The 18,689-nt window shown below is 35.8% G+C and overlaps 1 long non-coding RNA gene across 1 annotated transcript; it reads right to left on the reverse strand.

Moving 5' to 3' along the window:
- Nucleotides 1-1,991: 1,991 nt before the first annotated feature.
- On the reverse strand, nt 1,992-3,899 carry LOC145813673 (uncharacterized). The gene is made up of 3 exons (XR_014356892.1): nt 3,821-3,899; nt 2,240-2,902; nt 1,992-2,140 (listed from the first exon to the last, which is right to left on the reverse strand). It is a non-coding gene; the product is annotated as an uncharacterized LOC145813673 (long non-coding RNA).
- Nucleotides 3,900-18,689: the final 14,790 nt, after the last annotated feature.

The following is an 18,689-nucleotide window of genomic DNA, read 5'->3' on the forward strand; positions in this document are numbered from 1 at the left end:
AGTAGCAGCATCAGCATCTAGAATCTTATAAAATAAGCCACAATTACAAGATAAGATAAGCCAAAAGCCAGAACTATATAACAAGCCACAACTTAAACAATGTAGACTAATGTTGATTTAAACAATGTAGACTAATCCAAGTGAAAACACAACCTGGTAGGTGATGTTTGCATATACTTACAAATGTTGGTTGTTCCTAATGTCCTAATTTTCCTCCTATTCCACAACCCCTTCCATGGGTTTGTCTCCTGGGTCTCTTACTATATACTCTCAGTATATCTTGCGTTGCTGCACGTACGACTCCCTCGCTCGCTTCTGTAGAAGCTGGCTGCACATCACCAATGGCTGCAGTACAATCATTTGATACCACCTCCGGAACACCTTCACATACAGCACTAAGCTGTGAAATGCCATCATCCGCTGCATTATTGTCATGGTCTATTGCTTGGCGTCGCCCTCGCCCTCGCCCTCGCCCTCGCCCTCGCCCTCGCCCTCGCCCTCGACCTCGACCTCGACCTCTACTTACACCACGACGGCCGCCACAACCTCTACCCCTACTTGTCCCTCTGGTAGGTGCATGGACCTGGCCCTCCCCCTCCCCGTCAATGTGGAAGTCATGGGTAATGAGTGGATCAACATGGTAGGTGAAGGTTATATGTGCTGTAGGAGATGATGGTGGGGTAGGAGATGATGGTACTGTGAAAGGGTTGGGTGCAATCAATGTCGACGCAGAGGGAATCATAGTAGACAGACATGTAGTAGACAGTGGTGCTAAGGGAGTCACCGGGGTACCAACTGCTGTCCTATATGGGGGTGGTGACCAGGAGGGGTCTAATATATGGCCATGGTGTGTGGAAGTATGTTCAGACATTAGAGGATCTACCTCAGGGGCAAACTGGGATGTGTAATTGGTACATTCAGGTGGGGAAGTCTGCGGTGTATGCATTGCTATAGATGGACCATGAGGGGACAGGCCCATGGAAGGCCCCTCACCAAAGTGTTCCATATCGAAATAGTCCAATTGATGTGCATGACGTGCGGTAGGATGCGGTGGAGGCATTGATGTCGATGGCTCAGTGGATGGCATATTCGGGTGCGGCATTGATGTCACTGTAATATCTACCCCCATATAAGGATCCTCGCCAAAGTGGCCGAAATCTAGTCGGTCACGTCAGTGTGCCTGTTGCAAACCATCGTACAATAACTCCCGTATCTCGGCAATGGCATCCGATTTTTCTCTAGTATCGCGTGTAATATGGGCAGCGTTTGCCATGTGATATGCCCTCGCAACTCTACGAACCTGTAATGTAATGGTAGCTGTGTTACATAACCATCAATGCCAAATAACAAACACACACAAACTTAAGCAAATGTTGTTTTGGAGAATATAAAGAACTTACCAATCCCTCTAAACTACCCCCGACGCCTTGGTATCCGAAAGCAGCAATGTTACTCGGATTACTAAGTACTAGACGTGTATGACGGCGAAACCATAACATGTATGGGTCCAAAGATGTAAGCACTTCATTGCTCCTCTCTGCATGGACAATGGTGTTGCGTCGGTTGTTCCACTCACCAATAAATGTCTGGTATTCCTTTGCCCAATCAATGGCCATTTTGCCACGCCTATCTCTAAAATGCACAGCCAAGTGGGCGTCAAAGTGATCAAGCACACTCTGAACTCGTCCAAATTGTCTAAGCACCCGGTCGGGGAGATGTCAGTCAATGATATCGAAGCATATAAGTGGCACTCGCGCCATCCATATGTCTCGACCAATGGTACAATACGATGGGAAGCTGGTCATGATGTCATACTCCGTCCTGTAAGGCTCCCATATGAACTGCAATAGCAATGCAATAATTTAGAGATCTATTCGTACAACGGAGGTTGACAAACAAAAAATGGGTAAATTCATATGAACAAATTACAAACCTCCCTCTCCACCATGCGGTCGAACTGGACCCGGAAGATGACACCGACATTAGTCGATATCACCTCATGGCTGAAGGGAACCCTCCACCTGCAAGCTCGCGGGCCAGGTGGTAACAGCTGGTTGCCCTCCCCTATGGCACGCTCGCCAGCAGCAATGTTCGACTTCCGACTAGGGGCAATCCTGCTCAATCTCTCCCACGCCCAAACCTACAATGAATGATGCCATTATTAATTTATTACAGTAGGCACTTTAGAAAACATGGCAATTGAGAATATGAGATAAAACTACAAGTCATTGCAACTCACTTGTAACAACACTAGTGGGCCAGCGATCTCCTTCGTATCAGCCTTAGTTGCCCGACACAACATCCTGTACAAACATGCCAATGTGGCACCACCCCAGCTGTACTCCTGAATACGGTCAAAGTCTCTAAGTAGTGGCAAAAACATCATCTTGACTATATTTTGTGACTTATCGGGGACGAGTACCCCCCCAATAAGCCACAAAATATAGGCTCGAGCATAATGATGAACCGTCTCATCGGATGCATCATGTGGAAGGTGACGGAAATGCTCTGATATCCATTTCAACTTAAGCGATGAGCCTATGAAGTCTTCTGCTGTAGGTGCGGCTCCTAACAACTCCACACATAGCGCTATCAAATCATCCAACTTATTTCCTGGGTCTTTTCCAGTGATTGCGTGTCCGTCAACCGGTAGGCCAAATAGAATAGCCACATCTTGTAATGTAACTGTGGACTCTCCAATAGGAAAATGAAATGTGCGCGTCTCTATGCGCCACCTCTATACGAGAGTTGTAACGAGATGGTGGTCCAATCGAATAGGCCCAATCCGATACACCCCGTAGAACCCCGCACGGAGTAGGCAACGTAGGACTCTATGGTCCAAGGCGGTGTCCCATATGCCAGAATCAGATCGTTGGCATTTCAATTTCGGCTGATCTTTCGCCTGTACAAGACAACATTGTGTGTAAGAGACATAATGCTTGTACAAATGACAATTGAAATTTCATAATGAACCCATCTTCTATTAACTGAACCAGTGGGTGAGATAACCAACATTTTAGTGGTGCATAGTGCGTAAGTGGTGTAAATGTACAAAGATAAATACATACAGACACAGATTTGCAGTGTCATGACATAGAAATAAAAGGCTCCATCAAAACTAATATAAGTTTTAGAATGTTTGGTACACTTGTTAACGAAGTTGGGTTGTACCCTTCACTGTAGACTGTAAAGGGGGTTTATGTGGTTTTCAGTTAAATTAGAAGGGCGTAAAATATAACTAAGCCGTCATTTCATCATTGAGATAAGAATTAAATAAGTTAGGGATCAAATGAATACAATGAAATATTACAGACTAATATAACATATAATGAATATATTTTGAAGAGTTTAAAGTCCTTTATTTTGAAATGAAAAATGTCGCTCGAACTATATTAATGCAAGTTGTTGTAATATGAAATAAGTTAAAAGTTATTTAAGTAAACGAACAATCTAAAATACTCACGTTGTCAATAATTGATATTGTTTGTGTTCTAAACTCTAAACTCTAATCGATGATTATCAACTTTCTTCGATACTCTAGTCATTAATATCATAAGCGTGAACTTGGGGTAATTGTTAAACTCGATGATTATCAACTTTTTAACCTTTTTTTTTGGTTAAGCTAGCGGTCCATTTAATATAATCTTCTTTGTTCTCTCTCTATGGACTAACGTTTACAGTTAGGGAAATTTGTCTAAACCATTGAAATGTCCAAATAGGATGATCCATGGACTAACATTTACAGTTTCACATTATATTATGTAACAACTACAGTGTTTGTGTAGTATTCAAATATCGATTACAAGTAAATAATTTATACCGACTGACGCCATATCGTATCAGCTCGATGCTGATGAGTCAATAATGGGATCTCCTTTGCTAAATGAGTCATAGACCTGCACAAGTTTTCATATATGAAATCGATGTCCGATAACAAGATGTTTGACAATAGTACATACATATGCTGACAAAATTAGAATACGACCTGACAGTATACCACAGGTATACAAACTGCAACAAGTTAGGGAAAACAAAAAGAAAGGGTTGCCTGGAAAAATTTCTTGATAACTAAAAAACAGTTCACCACCTAACAAAATGTGGCTACGCATTGAATATTACATGCATTTATATTGGTGATTAGTAATTCATTTCACATTATTGTGATAGGAGATAAGGTACACATGGTACCTGTGAGTTTAAAGATATTGTCAGCGCGTTGTCATGCCAAAATTATGACATGAAAACCCATGCTTTAAGTAGATTTCAAATCCATTAGAACAACTAAGCATTTACCAATTTGTACTAAATTTAAAACAAATGATTGAATTGATAAAATGGTCTTCCCTCACGTAATGAATGTTTGGAAACTAAAAAAACAATTCACGACGTAACAAAATGTGGCAACGCATTAAATATGACATGCATTTATATTGGTGATTAGTAATTCATTTGACATTATTGTCATAGGAGAAAAGATTCACATGGTACCTATGTCATTAAAGTTATTGTCAATGTGTTGTCACGTCAACCAAACATTCTAAAGGGGGTTTATGTGGTTTTCAGTTAAATTAGAAGGGCGTAAAATATAACTAAGCCGTCATTTCATCATTGAGATAAGAATTAAATAAGTTAGGGATCAAATGAATACAATGAAATATTACAGACTAATATAACATATAATGAATATATTTTGAAGAGTTTAAAGTCCTTTATTTTGAAATGAAAAATGTCGCTCGAACTATATTAATGCAAGTTGTTGTAATATGAAATAAGTTAAAAGTTATTTAAGTAAACGAACAATCTAAAATACTCACGTTGTCAATAATTGATATTGTTTGTGTTCTAAACTCTAAACTCTAATCGATGATTATCAACTTTCTTCGATACTCTAGTCATTAATATCATAAGCGTGAACTTGGGGTAATTGTTAAACTCGATGATTATCAACTTTTTAACCTTTTTTTTTTGGTTAAGCTAGCGGTCCATTTAATATAATCTTCTTTGTTCTCTCTCTATGGACTAACGTTTACAGTTAGGGAAATTTGTCTAAACCATTGAAATGTCCAAATAGGATGATCCATGGACTAACATTTACAGTTTCACATTATATTATGTAACAACTACAGTGTTTGTGTAGTATTCAAATATCGATTACAAGTAAATAATTTATACCGACTGACGCCATATCGTATCAGCTCGATGCTGATGAGTCAATAATGAGATCTCCTTTGCTAAATGAGTCATAGACCTGCACAAGTTTTCATATATGAAATCGATGTCCGATAACAAGATGTTTGACAATAGTACATACATATGCTGACAAAATTAGAATACGACCTGACAGTATACCACAGGTATACAAACTGCAACAAGTTAGGGAAAACAAAAAGAAAGGGTTGCCTGGAAAAATTTCTTGATAACTAAAAAACAGTTCACCACCTAACAAAATGTGGCTACGCATTGAATATTACATGCATTTATATTGGTGATTAGTAATTCATTTCACATTATTGTGATAGGAGATAAGGTACACATGGTACCTGTGAGTTTAAAGATATTGTCAGCGCGTTGTCATGCCAAAATTATGACATGAAAACCCATGCTTTAAGTAGATTTCAAATCCATTAGAACAACTAAGCATTTACCAATTTGTACTAAATTTAAAACAAATGATTGAATTGATAAAATGGTCTTCCCTCACGTAATGAATGTTTGGAAACTAAAAAAACAATTCACGACGTAACAAAATGTGGCAACGCATTAAATATGACATGCATTTATATTGGTGATTAGTAATTCATTTGACATTATTGTCATAGGAGAAAAGATTCACATGGTACCTATGTCATTAAAGTTATTGTCAATGTGTTGTCACGTCAACCTGTATGACATGAAAAAACGTGCTTTCACTTTAAAGGAGTTATCATTTGGACAGGAAAGAAGTACGGAGGTTTGAAGAGAGTTTTATGTAGATTTGAAATACATTAGTCAAACTTTTTACAAGAACTAAGCATATACGAATACGTAGTAAATGTCCGAGAAATGATTGAATTCATAAAATGGGCCTTCACCGACGTAATGGATTTTGGAAAAAAGATTTAAAAAAAATTTGTTTCCCACATAACAAAATGTGGCAAAACACACATTGAATATAATCTGCATTTATATTGGTGATTATCAATTCATTCTGTGAATATTTGCATTTTTCTAACATTAGATAAACTCGTATCCACCGAGGTCAGGACACAATCGACCATCAACGCACCAAAGTCTGCACAATCCAGTGCACAAAGGACACTTGCAACAACTAAAGCAATTGAAGAGATTTGCCACATTTGACCAAATCTATGTCATTAGTAATTGAAGTCGTAAATACATTATGAATTTACTGAATACTGATTCATTGAATATTACATCAACTCCAATTCAAAGAAAGTAGCGTGGAACTAATATGTAAAGAAGACAAACAACTACTGTCGAATCGAGCGGATTCTCGCTGGACATTTTCTCTTATCATGCCCTCTTTGCAAACACAAACTACAATGGTGCAATCCACTTTGTTTGGAAGTATCCATTTCGTTGTGTATGCAGCTATGTTGAGGACGACCCGTTTTAACTTCACGTTGTCGAGCTGGAATTGCAAACAAAGTTGGGTAATCATTGTCAGGCCAATAGTGCTCGTGCGGCATGGGCCTAAACTTCTGCGCGAAGATACGCTTGTGGAATTCCAACCTATACTCTGGTGCAACGAAAGGAAAAGGGTCCTCGCCCAAATTTGCTGTCACAGCAAGCATGTGGGAACATGGCAAGTGAAATAATGTGTACTTCCCACATGAACAACTTGGTGGTCGGAGACTAACTATTTGACGAGCACCACCCCCCATCCCATGCAGTGCTGTCCTCACCTCATATTCCCCTATTCCCCTGCAGGAAAAATGTATGTACGTGGATTAATATGCATATATGTTTAAATATAGACTAGCACCAATGATCGACAAGTGCGAAATGTTAATGTGTAGTGAATTCGGTGCATCCAATAAAAATTACCTATTAATCGGTACCAACATATGCACATTCGCTTTAGCTTGGTGCTCGTCAATCCATCGTTGAACATTAGCCGTGTACAAGTGACCCCGATGGCTCGCATTTTCAGCAATGGTCCTGCCCTCGTCAAATCCAAAAAATAATCAGGGCCTAATTTATGTGGGAGCTCTAAAACATTACTTAAGGTCTCATTATCTTTGATTGGCAACAACCTATACTTCCTCCGACATGGGAGCCTACATTTAAACTCTAATCGCATTATTTCCCCATGCGTACCAACCTTCGGCACCATCATAGCCTGCAACTCGGCCAATGTTTGGACAGGTGACGAATGAGAGACCATCCCATTCGATAAAAAGAAGGTACTATCACTGCAAGTTCAAATCCTCTCCAATAGTTGTCTCCCGTGCTTTTTCCGGAGGACGATCCAAATTGAGCTACGTCATCCACTTAACAATGGGTGGCTCAGATTGCTTCAGTACAAAAAAAATTCAAAATTAAAAATTAATTCAAAATTTCCAAAACAGAGTTGTTCTGTTCTATTCTCACGAACTCAAACTCTGTGAAGGAAGATGAGAGGAAGACGACAACCACCACCATGTACACTGCCGGCAGCAAAAGCGGCCATACCCAAATCCTTAAGACCCGAATACGAAACTTTATGTTCTTGTAATCATTTATCTCTCTCTCTCTCTCTCTCTCTCTAACTCTGTCTCATGCGCACACATTACTCCAAAGAACCCTAATTTTATAGATATATTTTGCCCTCATTTTGTATGCATTTGTTGGTTACCATATTGGCCTAAAAAAATATAGAAAAATAAGATTGATACACATTACTCCAAAGAACCCTAATTTCATAGATATATTTTTGTTCTAATTTTATATGTATTTGTTGATTATCATATTGGCTCAAAAAAATTGAAAAAAATAAAATTGCTAAGTGTGGAGTAACTAACGAATTTTGCCCTAAATTTCCACTTTCAGTCTACATTTAAACGATTAAAATAAGAAACATAAGATTGCAACCTATAAAAAAATTTCATGGGAGAAAAATTTATACCTTTGAAACTCATTAGAAGGAACTTTATAGTCCCTTAATTATTGTAATGCCCTCAAAAAAAAAAAAATACATAAAACCCATCACTTTAGACATGCATTAATATAAAAGAAACCAACCATTTCTATTCATCAGAGTAGTTCTTACAACTGTATTACATGTTAACAACAAAAGCAAATGCCCTATGGGCTTACAACTTTTCAAGTCAACACCTGATTACACAAAAGAAGAGTACTAACTCTATACAAAATAAGCCCTTGGCTTGATATACATGTAATACAAACAAAATAACAAAAGAGTGTTCAACTCTCATCACCTTCCAAGCTATGTCCTTGGAGGTGGCATACTACCTGTACTTGAAAATAATGTCCCATAAAGGGTGAGCCAACGCCTAGTAGAGATATACTAAACACAGTATGAGCAATGACTAAGACATTAGCAATTGATAAATGTTCAATTTCCATAAATCAATTCATAACCCATTTCCATTTCATGACCACCATGTCCATGTTTCATTTCAATTTCCATTTCTTATCAATTTCACAATTTACATCAATGGCTCAGAACCTGGCCAACCACTTCTATGGGACAGTGACTCATATTAGACATTTCCCATTTTACAATAGATAAACGTATTAGTTATATCAACATCTCAACAGATAAGCATATAAGCTGTATCCACATTTCAACAGATATTCATACTAGCTATATCAACACTTCCAATGATAAGCATATGAGCTGTATCAACACTTCCAAAGATAAGCATATGAGCTATATCAACACATTATCTGACAAGCATATGAGCTGTATCAGTGGAGTCCATCCCCTATCTCCTCCCGAACAACATCCGGTTTAGAGGTCCATCCCCTATCTTCCCCTAAACCGTGGAGTACATCCCCTATCTCCTCCCACACACACAACGTATATACACAAAGGTCATATACACAATCAATCAATACATAACGTTAATGTATTCTATCAATCGTCATACTCTATGACATATCCAATTGATTAGTTTTAGTTTGCCTAATCATCATGCATTGTCTACAACAATCAAAACTACCCTCCACCGGTAGCCCAAGCAATTATTTCTAAACAGATAATAAAAGCTCCAACAGATAAAATATCAATGTTTTCAAAAGTGAGCAATTGATAAATCTAACTCCACTATTCAACCATATAATGAGTCAATTTCCTTATTTCCAACTCAATTCCATATAACCACCATTTTTTCAAATTAATCATACTAATTAATTTATACAACCAATTAGGGTTTTCTACCCCATTTCCCAATATTGACCCAATGGTCTATATTTCAACAACCAACAACAATATCATTATTTTGAAACTCAAAATACACATTCTTGAAATTAAAATAACAAAACCCTCTTTTAACATTTTGAAACCCTAAGTCCCAAAATTACCCAACTTCAACACTTTATCAAAACAACTAAAAATCTAGGTCAAAGACCATAAGAGTGAGTAGGAATCCCTACCTCAAATTCGGAGCTCAAGGAAAGAAGGTGAAGAAACTCAACGTGCTCCAAAACTCAATTTCTCAAATCAATGTGTAGCCCTCGACGATCAACCCAACTTTTACAAAGGCCGAAGGAAAAGAAAACACTCTAACTAGATCAAACCCTAGAGAGAAGGGAGTTTCTAGAGAGAGGAACTCTCAAAATGGCTTTTTAGAAAGTAAGAGAGAGAGAGAGAATGTAAAAAGTGATTTTAAAATGCCCAGCTGCCAACTGATATACGACATTCCTGCTCGAGCGGAGAACACAACGCTCGAGCGCAATAAGGCCCGCTCGAGCGCAATAAGGCCCGCTCGAGCGCCAAGACACAAGAATAAAGTACATCCGCTCGAGCGCGAAAACCAGTTCGCTCGAGCGTAGATTTCCCCTCCCAGAACTTACACCCAAAGGTGCTACCCGCTCGAGCGCCAAAGTACCCGCTCGAGCGCTACTGCTCGAGCGTAAAGAGACCCGCTCGAGCGTAAAAATCACACCTGTAGAAGTTTTGCAGGGACACGAAAAAACCGAGAGCGTGCAATCTCCGCTCGAGCGCAAGAAGACCCGCTCGAGCGGACCTCCTAAAAACTAGGCAACAAAGAATTGAAACCAAAGCCTAACCAACCTGTAACAACTCTGCCCAATACATCCTCAAACTCAATCATGTGGAATTAAAGGATGACAACAAGTTATACCACCACCAACATCACGGAACCGAGTTCGGAATACAGCAGAACAGTAAAGGCACAACTGGGATCGCTATAATTATGAGAGAGAGAGAGAGAGAGAGAGAGAGAGAAGAAAAATAATTGTTCACAAACCGAACTAAGTAACAATGAGGCTGTGGTGATTTCCTAGAATAGGAATCTCAGATCCATGGAGGTCTTTGATTTTCCTTTAAGGATCAAATTGTGCTTGGAGGTTGCTTAATATTATAAATTATTTTTGCTATTCGATATTTTTTTTTGTAGGTCAATGTCAATATCGAATGTAAGTATGGCCGGCATTCATGAAGTTAGATTCAACGATCATAATTGTCGATGTGGCAGCAAAGCTATGGTTAAGATTTCTCAGTCAACAGATAATCCAAATTGCTTATATTTTGTATGCTCCCATTCTATGAATGGCTGTAAGTTCTTTGAGTGGTGGATCCTTTCACATATGTAGCATAATTTGAAGGTAGTCAAAAATGATATTCTTGAAGAACACATGGATGTCTTATCTATTCTTAGAGAAGTAATTATCTTGAATAGGGAACTCAAAAACATGAATGTTAAGAATATGAAACAATATAGAGACTTGGTAATGGTGATTGAGAGAGTTGGTGATAAGTTGAATTACGCCTTTGCTTTTATTGTTGTGTTGTTGGTGCTAGTTGTCATTCTAGTCTATTTGAAATAGTATATGTAATGTACGGTAGAATGAGTATAATTTGTATGTAATGCTAAAATTGTTGTCTAAATTGTGAAATTAAATAAATAGATTTATGAAGAAATCAAAATTATATACCAAGAACATTTGCTGATAATTACAACTAAATTTCAACAGAAATACACAAAACAATAAAATGGTAAAGAAACCAAACCGATGCCTGCACGGTAGCAGTTTCCTTAAAACAGATTTCGCCGCCTCACGGGTCGAGTGCTTGAGGAATCCCGACGTCTGTCTCCTAAGATATGACGGTCAAAAACCAACTACGGCAGAAGCACTTTCTGTCTAGCTTAGCGAACAAAAACAGTAACAACACTCTCATTGTAGAAATTTCTAGCAAACTGACTAAAGAATGGAAGAAACAATTTCTGTGTTTGAGACTTGACAGGAGGGTCTCAATTTATACATGTATAGGGGAGAAAGGAGAAGCCTCCAGCCTTTATGGCTGGTCACTAATGCACCATTAACCTCTACAATAAAGGCAGGAGTTACAAACCCCGTTAATGCACTATTAAACTCTGCAATAAGAGTAGAAGTTACAAACCCCATTAACTCTTTCATGAAGCTAACTTCATGGGGCAATTTCTCATTTAATTCTCAATGGTTTTTGGCCATTCTATTTGTGGTGTAAAGATCTCATTGCAAAGTATCTAGACCCACTTGGACCCAACACAACAGACAGTTGGGACCCACTTTAATATTTAATTAAAGTCACCAAAAATCCATTTTTTCAACAAAAATGACTTGCAGGTAGAATTTGTATGTAATTTATGGTGGACCACTAGCATTTTGTTGAAGTGATAATAAATGTAATGACTTTTTTTCGTTTAATGAAAGGATGACGATTTTTTATTGTCATGGAAATTGCTTTTTTATTTAATGGTTGAAGAAGTGATGGGAATGAATTGCCAACATAAAATGGCCTTGCTGTGTTCACAATTTCAAGAAGTAAGGAAGAACAAGATTTGTGTAAACAAGTTGTTTATTCTTCTTAGCTATGGTGGAAGCACACCTACAAACTAGAACAAATTTGATTCACTTTAAGGGGAATCTTTTTGTGATTGTTGTGATTGTGATTGTTGCAAGATTTTATTTTGTTATTGTTGGTGGAATGTTTTTTTCTTTTTGATATTGTGGGTGATTATCTTTCCCTTCAATTACTCCAAGATATGGGGAGGCATAAAAGTAGCATAGGCATATACATTCACTAACAAGCTTGTGTGGCACTAACTTTTTTTTATTTTTTTAATATTGCAGCTGTGAAATTTTTAGTCATAAGATGTGGGTTCTTCTTTTGATGAGTACGGACCTTTTTTTGCTTTTTCAAAGGCTGATGAAGAGTCAATCTTCATCTTGATCCTATGTGAATGTTTCCATATTAGTTAACAGAATTCAACTAAGAAAAATCATGTCGAAGAGAGCAGCAAAATGTGGCTGAAGACATGATGATTCTATTCACCCTTTTCAATCATTCAGTCACTCAACATTCATCAAATTCTAACAAAAATTTACCAAAATTCTATCAAATTCCATCCATGAACTTGAAGTGATGACATATATATATATTTTACACAAATAGTCCCAACATATCTCTATGAACAACATAATCTAAAAAGGTGATTTTCTTTGAATTTCAATAGGAACAATTCAAACATGAAAAAAAAGAAGAAATTTGCCTAACCATTTTCATTTGTTTGAACCTGAACTTGAGAAGGTACTTATATATGATGCCGATTTTATTTTTTAATTCTAGGGAAATTTTTGAATTTAGATAACTTATGAAGTTGGTTTTTTTATTTTATTTTAGACAAGTTTTTGAAATATTGCGAATGGTTCGAAAGTTGTCTGTTGAACTTTAATTATATATTCGAACTAATTGTTGATATTTAACGATATTTAGAAGTTATCGAACTATCTCATTTGGTTTGATGCTAGTTTACTGAATGGATCGCATCGGGAAAAAAAAGGGGTGATTTTACACACAAAAACTTAGGTTGCGTTTGATAGAGTTTTAGAATATGATTTGAGAATAGAGTTGTATTTTGAGTTTGTGAGTTTTGGAATTATGATTTGAGTGTAGAAAATTTGTTTGGTTATGATTTTTGAAAAGAGTGTTGAATTGAGTTTTGATTTGAGTGTTGAATTGAGTTTTGAAAGTTTGATGTGATATGAGAAATAAATAAAAAAAAAATTGGTTATGAGTTTTGAAAGGAGTTTTCAAAACTTAATTCAAAAAGCTATAACTCATAATCAAACACACAACTCAAAACTCTATTGCAATTTTTGATCAGCAGTCATAACCAAACTCTTTTTAAAATTCAATTCAAAAAATTAATTATTAACCAAAAAAAAAACACTCTTAACCAAACTCTTTTTAAAATTCAATTGAGAAAATTAATGATTAACAAAAAATAGCAGTCATACCCAAATTTTTTTCAAATTCAACTCAAAAAATTAATTATTAACAAAAATTTTCAATACAAAATTTTTGTATTGAAAATATTATAAACAAAATAATTTGAAGGTCATTATAAATATTCAATTGCTGATCATATTGAACTTATGATTGTATATTTGGTTCGAATTATGTTTTTTCTAGTAATTTTCAGTTCAAATATTTTTTTATTTTTAATAATTACTATCATTAATCATTTGCTAGTTATTATATTGTTATTTTCAAATAAATGGCCACAAAATTTATCAATATTATATACATTGGGAGTCAAACAAAAATTAAAATATCATTTGATTAATATCTAGACAGTTTACCGCACATAATTCAATATTATTGAAATTTTTTCATTTGTTAAATTTCATCATTTTCGTGGAAAATCCATGAACCTTTATATCGTCCTCATCTATGTTATTGTGCCTCACTTGTGAATTTCTGTACCGTCCTCATCTATATTACTGTGCCTGTTGATTGATGTGTTTGGCATTGAAATGACTAAATTGCCCTTGTGTTTTGGAATGCTAAGTTGGTTTGTTAGTCAAAAATTTAAAGGGCAAAATCATAATTTCACATAGGTTCTGCAGAGCCATGACTTTTCTGCAAAACATCAGTTGGTCAGTTTTTGATAAAAATAAAAATAAAAATAAAAATAAATAAGTAAAAAAAACTCAGCTACAGATCTTTTTGGCCATTTGTTTGACTAAGGCTACAATGGCGTCATGGCCTGCCTTCCCAAACATGGCCTTTATATCAGTGAGCACATCCAACAACTTCATTACTTCACAACTTTCAGCAACTTCTTCACCATCTACATTTACCTTCATTATTCAAATAGTATCAATACAACTACCACTAACCTGAAATATACAACCACTTCCTCCACCACCTACCTCAATTAATTTCACAAATTCAGTCCACCACCTACCTCAATTAATTTCCCAAATTTAGTCTACATATTTACAAATCTTGATCGTGCAAAACAAGACAAGAAAGGAAAAGCTTGCATCAATTTCAAAGCTTCACAACAGCACTCGAATTCAAATTCAATCCACCACATTCTACAATGAATTTCACAAATTCAGTCTATATATTTACAACTCATATCTATGTAAAAGAAGAGCGGAAGAGCTTTGATCAGAGGTTCACAACATCAGAGCTTCACAATTTCAGAGTTACACAAGCAGCAGCCAAAATCTTCACCGAACCGGTCGACCAGGCGGTCAACGGGGGGGGGTCATCCGGCCGGTCAACTGGCTGCACATGCTCCCAGCTTCCAGCAAGGCTCAACCCGAGGGTTCACTTTGGCTATCCTGTTGCTTACCTTTGGCACACCATTTCCTCACAGTAGCAGCCGAAACCTTTCACATATTTTGCTATCCTTTTGCTTACCTTCATAAGTCATGCCGAGAACAAAAAGAGTCTTACCAGAACATGGCGAAACCTCTAACCCTCCACCAGGCCAACAACAACAACAACAGGCTTATCCAACTATTGATTTTCTCACATACAACCATGAACAAGCTTTTCAACATTTTTGCAACTGACCAATTGTTACTGGGAGAAAGGTAAATCTTTCTTCTCAATGTAATCCTCCATTGATTGACAAACTTGAGACGATAAGGTGGCTACCTTTAATCAATTTACCACAAAAGGTATATCCACGTCTTGTGTATTTATTTTATGTTTAGTTGAGACCTACTGAGGGAGAAGTTGGAGACAATAGTCTTACATCTTATGTTAAAGGTAAAATAATCACATTGAACAGTCAAACTTTGGCACAAATTATTGGAGTTCAACCAGGGGATACGCAAATCCATTTTCAAAGTGAGTCTGACGTAGTTAACATTGTTGGTGATATAAGTGAAGTTTATACTACAATTTGTGATAGGCGATTTACCGACAATAATTTACAAGAAAAATATTTGAAACCCCACCTTCGATTCTTCATCGATGGATAGTCGAAAATGTCACTCCAAAAAAAGAACATTTTGATGTTGTTCCAATTTATAATGCTTATTTGTTATATGGTTTTGAAGTTGGACATAAATTGGATTTATGCTACATATTACTAAAGGAAATAGTGGTTGCAAATCTTGGTAATATCAGTGGCCGGACACTAGTTTTTAGAGCTTTGTTAACCAAAATTTTCAAAGTTTTTCATGTCAGACTTGTAAGTGAAGTAGCAACAAAAATCATTTCACTGATTTTAGAGTACACACTTACCCGAGCTGGTGGTGCTGAAAACTTATTGGGATCTCTGAATGTGGTAAATGCACTAATAAATGATGCTTTCGAAGACCCCAATGACAATGCCATTCCACAAAATGAACAACCTCAATACTGGATTGATTATTTGGCGATTGAACAAGAACGATACAATCAGTACGTTTAATGGGAATACCAAATGGCTAATCAGTTCAATACATTGGGTAATCAGTTCGATGCATTGGGTAATCAGTTTGATGCATTTGTCGCCGCTCATAACTCACTAATTGTACAATTTGGTGAGTTTTGTGTGGACACTGAAACACATCATGAAGTGACAAGCAATTGTTTAGATCAAATTGACCATCAAGTCAGCCAGCTCTACCATCACTACTTCCCTCCACCTCCACCACCACCACTTGACAATGACGTTTGACGTGTTTGGATGAGCACTTAGATGAGTTTCTTAATCTGTGATATTTTCTTGTTTTGAAGATGTACTCGTACTTACTATTTTTTTAATTGTTGTGTTTGTTGTACTACGTTTTTTTATTTACAAACTAACTACCTTTTTTACTGATGTACTTGCACAGTTTCCTGCCTAATTTTTTTTTTTTTTAATCATGGATGTAAGCACATTTTTTTAATTTAATTTAATTTATTTTTTATAATTAATGAAGTTTGACCTCATTACATACAATTTCCTGTGGGGTTGGTGAAGCTTGCATATGCATTCATAATAGATGTGTTAAAAATGTTTGTTATATTGTGGTATATGACAAAATAGTGATAATTTAGTGAGTGAATAGTACGTGAAATGGTGATACAATTGATATGTTATGATGTGTGTTAAGATATGTGTTAATATATATATATATATATATATGTAAATAATAAATATAATATACAATAAGTTAAAAGTGCAATGGGCCCATCCCATTGCACTGCCTCAGTTTCACTCTCTCTCTCTCTCTCTCAGCTAGCCATACCCCATTCCCATGTGACACTGATGCGTTGAATCTGACACAACTTAGCAATACACTATTTACATTAAAAAAAAAAACAATTTTTGAATTAAAAATATTTTATAAACAAACATTTGTATTTAATGGGTTACAGAGTTTGAAAAAAATTAAAAATTTGTATGTGGGTTACAGAATTTGTTAAAAAACTACAAAATTTGTTTTTTAGTATGTACTATTTGTATGTTCTTCATTATTAATATAAAAAAATTGTGACTTAAAATATTTAATAAAAAAATATTTCTACGTGGGTAACACAATTTGATTAAAAAAAACATTCATAAGTGCATTACAGAACTTGTTAAAAAAAAATACAGAATTTGGTAAATAGTATGCACTATTTCTGTGTTATTCATATTTAATAAATATTTTTTCTACATCAGATATTTCGAATTTAATGTTGATGAATTTGTATGTATTTAAAAAGTTTGTTGAATTGGTATTGAATCAATAAACATAAAATTTTATGTACAATTAAACAAATAATTTTGCATTATATTTGAAATTTTGTTTTCATTCATTTTTTTTTATATGTAATTCTTGTTATGTTATTTGTGCACAACAAAAATGTATTTCACATGTTTAACTTTCAACGGTAGTTTGAATATTTCATTATACAAAAATATGTCTGTAGTTGTAAGTCTGAACGATAATTTCTAAAAAAATCGTACCAAAAAAAAGTCACTAATTGTTAATAATTAACGACATATGCAAAAAATCGTCACAAAAAATTATTTTTAACTATAATTTTATGAAAATTTATTTTCAATGAAATTTAATTTGAATTAATTTTAACTATTAAACTCATTAGTAGTTTATGTTGGATATTTTTTTCTCAGGGTAGATGAATTCAAAAAGTTCTTTTTTTTTTTTGAAAATATCCAAATAATTTACTAAAAATGTCAAAATTAATCAAAAAAATTCACAATTTTTTACTGTAAATGAATTTAATGTTTACAGTAATAAATGGTTTAGGCATCTCCAATTTTAGTCAATTTTTTCATTAGGAACTCTTCAAAAATGGAGAAGTATTTGTCAAAAAACACGCATTACAAAATTTGGTTGGCGACACATTTGATCAATTGCAGTTCACACATTACAAATAACATAAATAGTATATACATACAACTCATAACAAACAAATCTTCACATTATTTGTTGACATCACATATCTACCCATGACCAACATGATTTATCCACATAGCATTTGCAATTGCGTTCCTCAAATTTGATTGGTATGTCAACCCATGTTGTGACATGTCCACATACTCAACTTGGCCTCCATCAAACACGTCTGCAGCCGCTTCAGCCACCATTTCATTATCAACTTCCATGAAGAATGGGTCCATAGCTGCATGCAAACGGATCCAATTGTGCACTACACAACATGGAATGACGAGGGGTCCTTGTCGTGTTGACTTGTAATTAGGTATGGACCGCAAAATTGGAAACCATTTCTTCAGTACCCAAAATGTTCTTTCTATGACATTCCGTAATGATAAAAGTCGGTGGTTAAACATTCCTTGGGTCCAGAATAATGACGGCTATAGAACTCTTGCAAATGATAGCGTTGTGAATGAAATGGGGCAAGAAATCCTGGCATATTGGTGAACCCGGCATCCACTAAATAATACTTGCCTACATGTGAATAATGTTTGTAACGGGCCGTCAAATAATGTACACAAAAATTGTACAAGCAAAATATAGAATCTTATTTTGTAATACTGACCATGAGGTGGGTATGGGAAATATACATCAACTCTTGTAAGTGAGTCAACTAAAATTGCATTGTCGTGGGTGCTACCTTCCTATCCAGAATTGATAAATGTGAACAAGATGTTGAAGTCGCAAGATGTGACTACATTTTATGGTACCGTGGCTTTGCGACCGCGGAATGTGTTCTGTCTTGAGGCAGGGACCCATGCGTCCACCAATGTGCCATCGAAAGCACCGACACAATCCTA

The sequence above is a fragment of the Camellia sinensis genome, chromosome 15 (genome assembly GCF_055761805.1).
Source record: "Camellia sinensis isolate YWXY chromosome 15, ASM5576180v1, whole genome shotgun sequence".
Taxonomy (NCBI): Eukaryota; Viridiplantae; Streptophyta; class Magnoliopsida; order Ericales; family Theaceae; genus Camellia; species Camellia sinensis.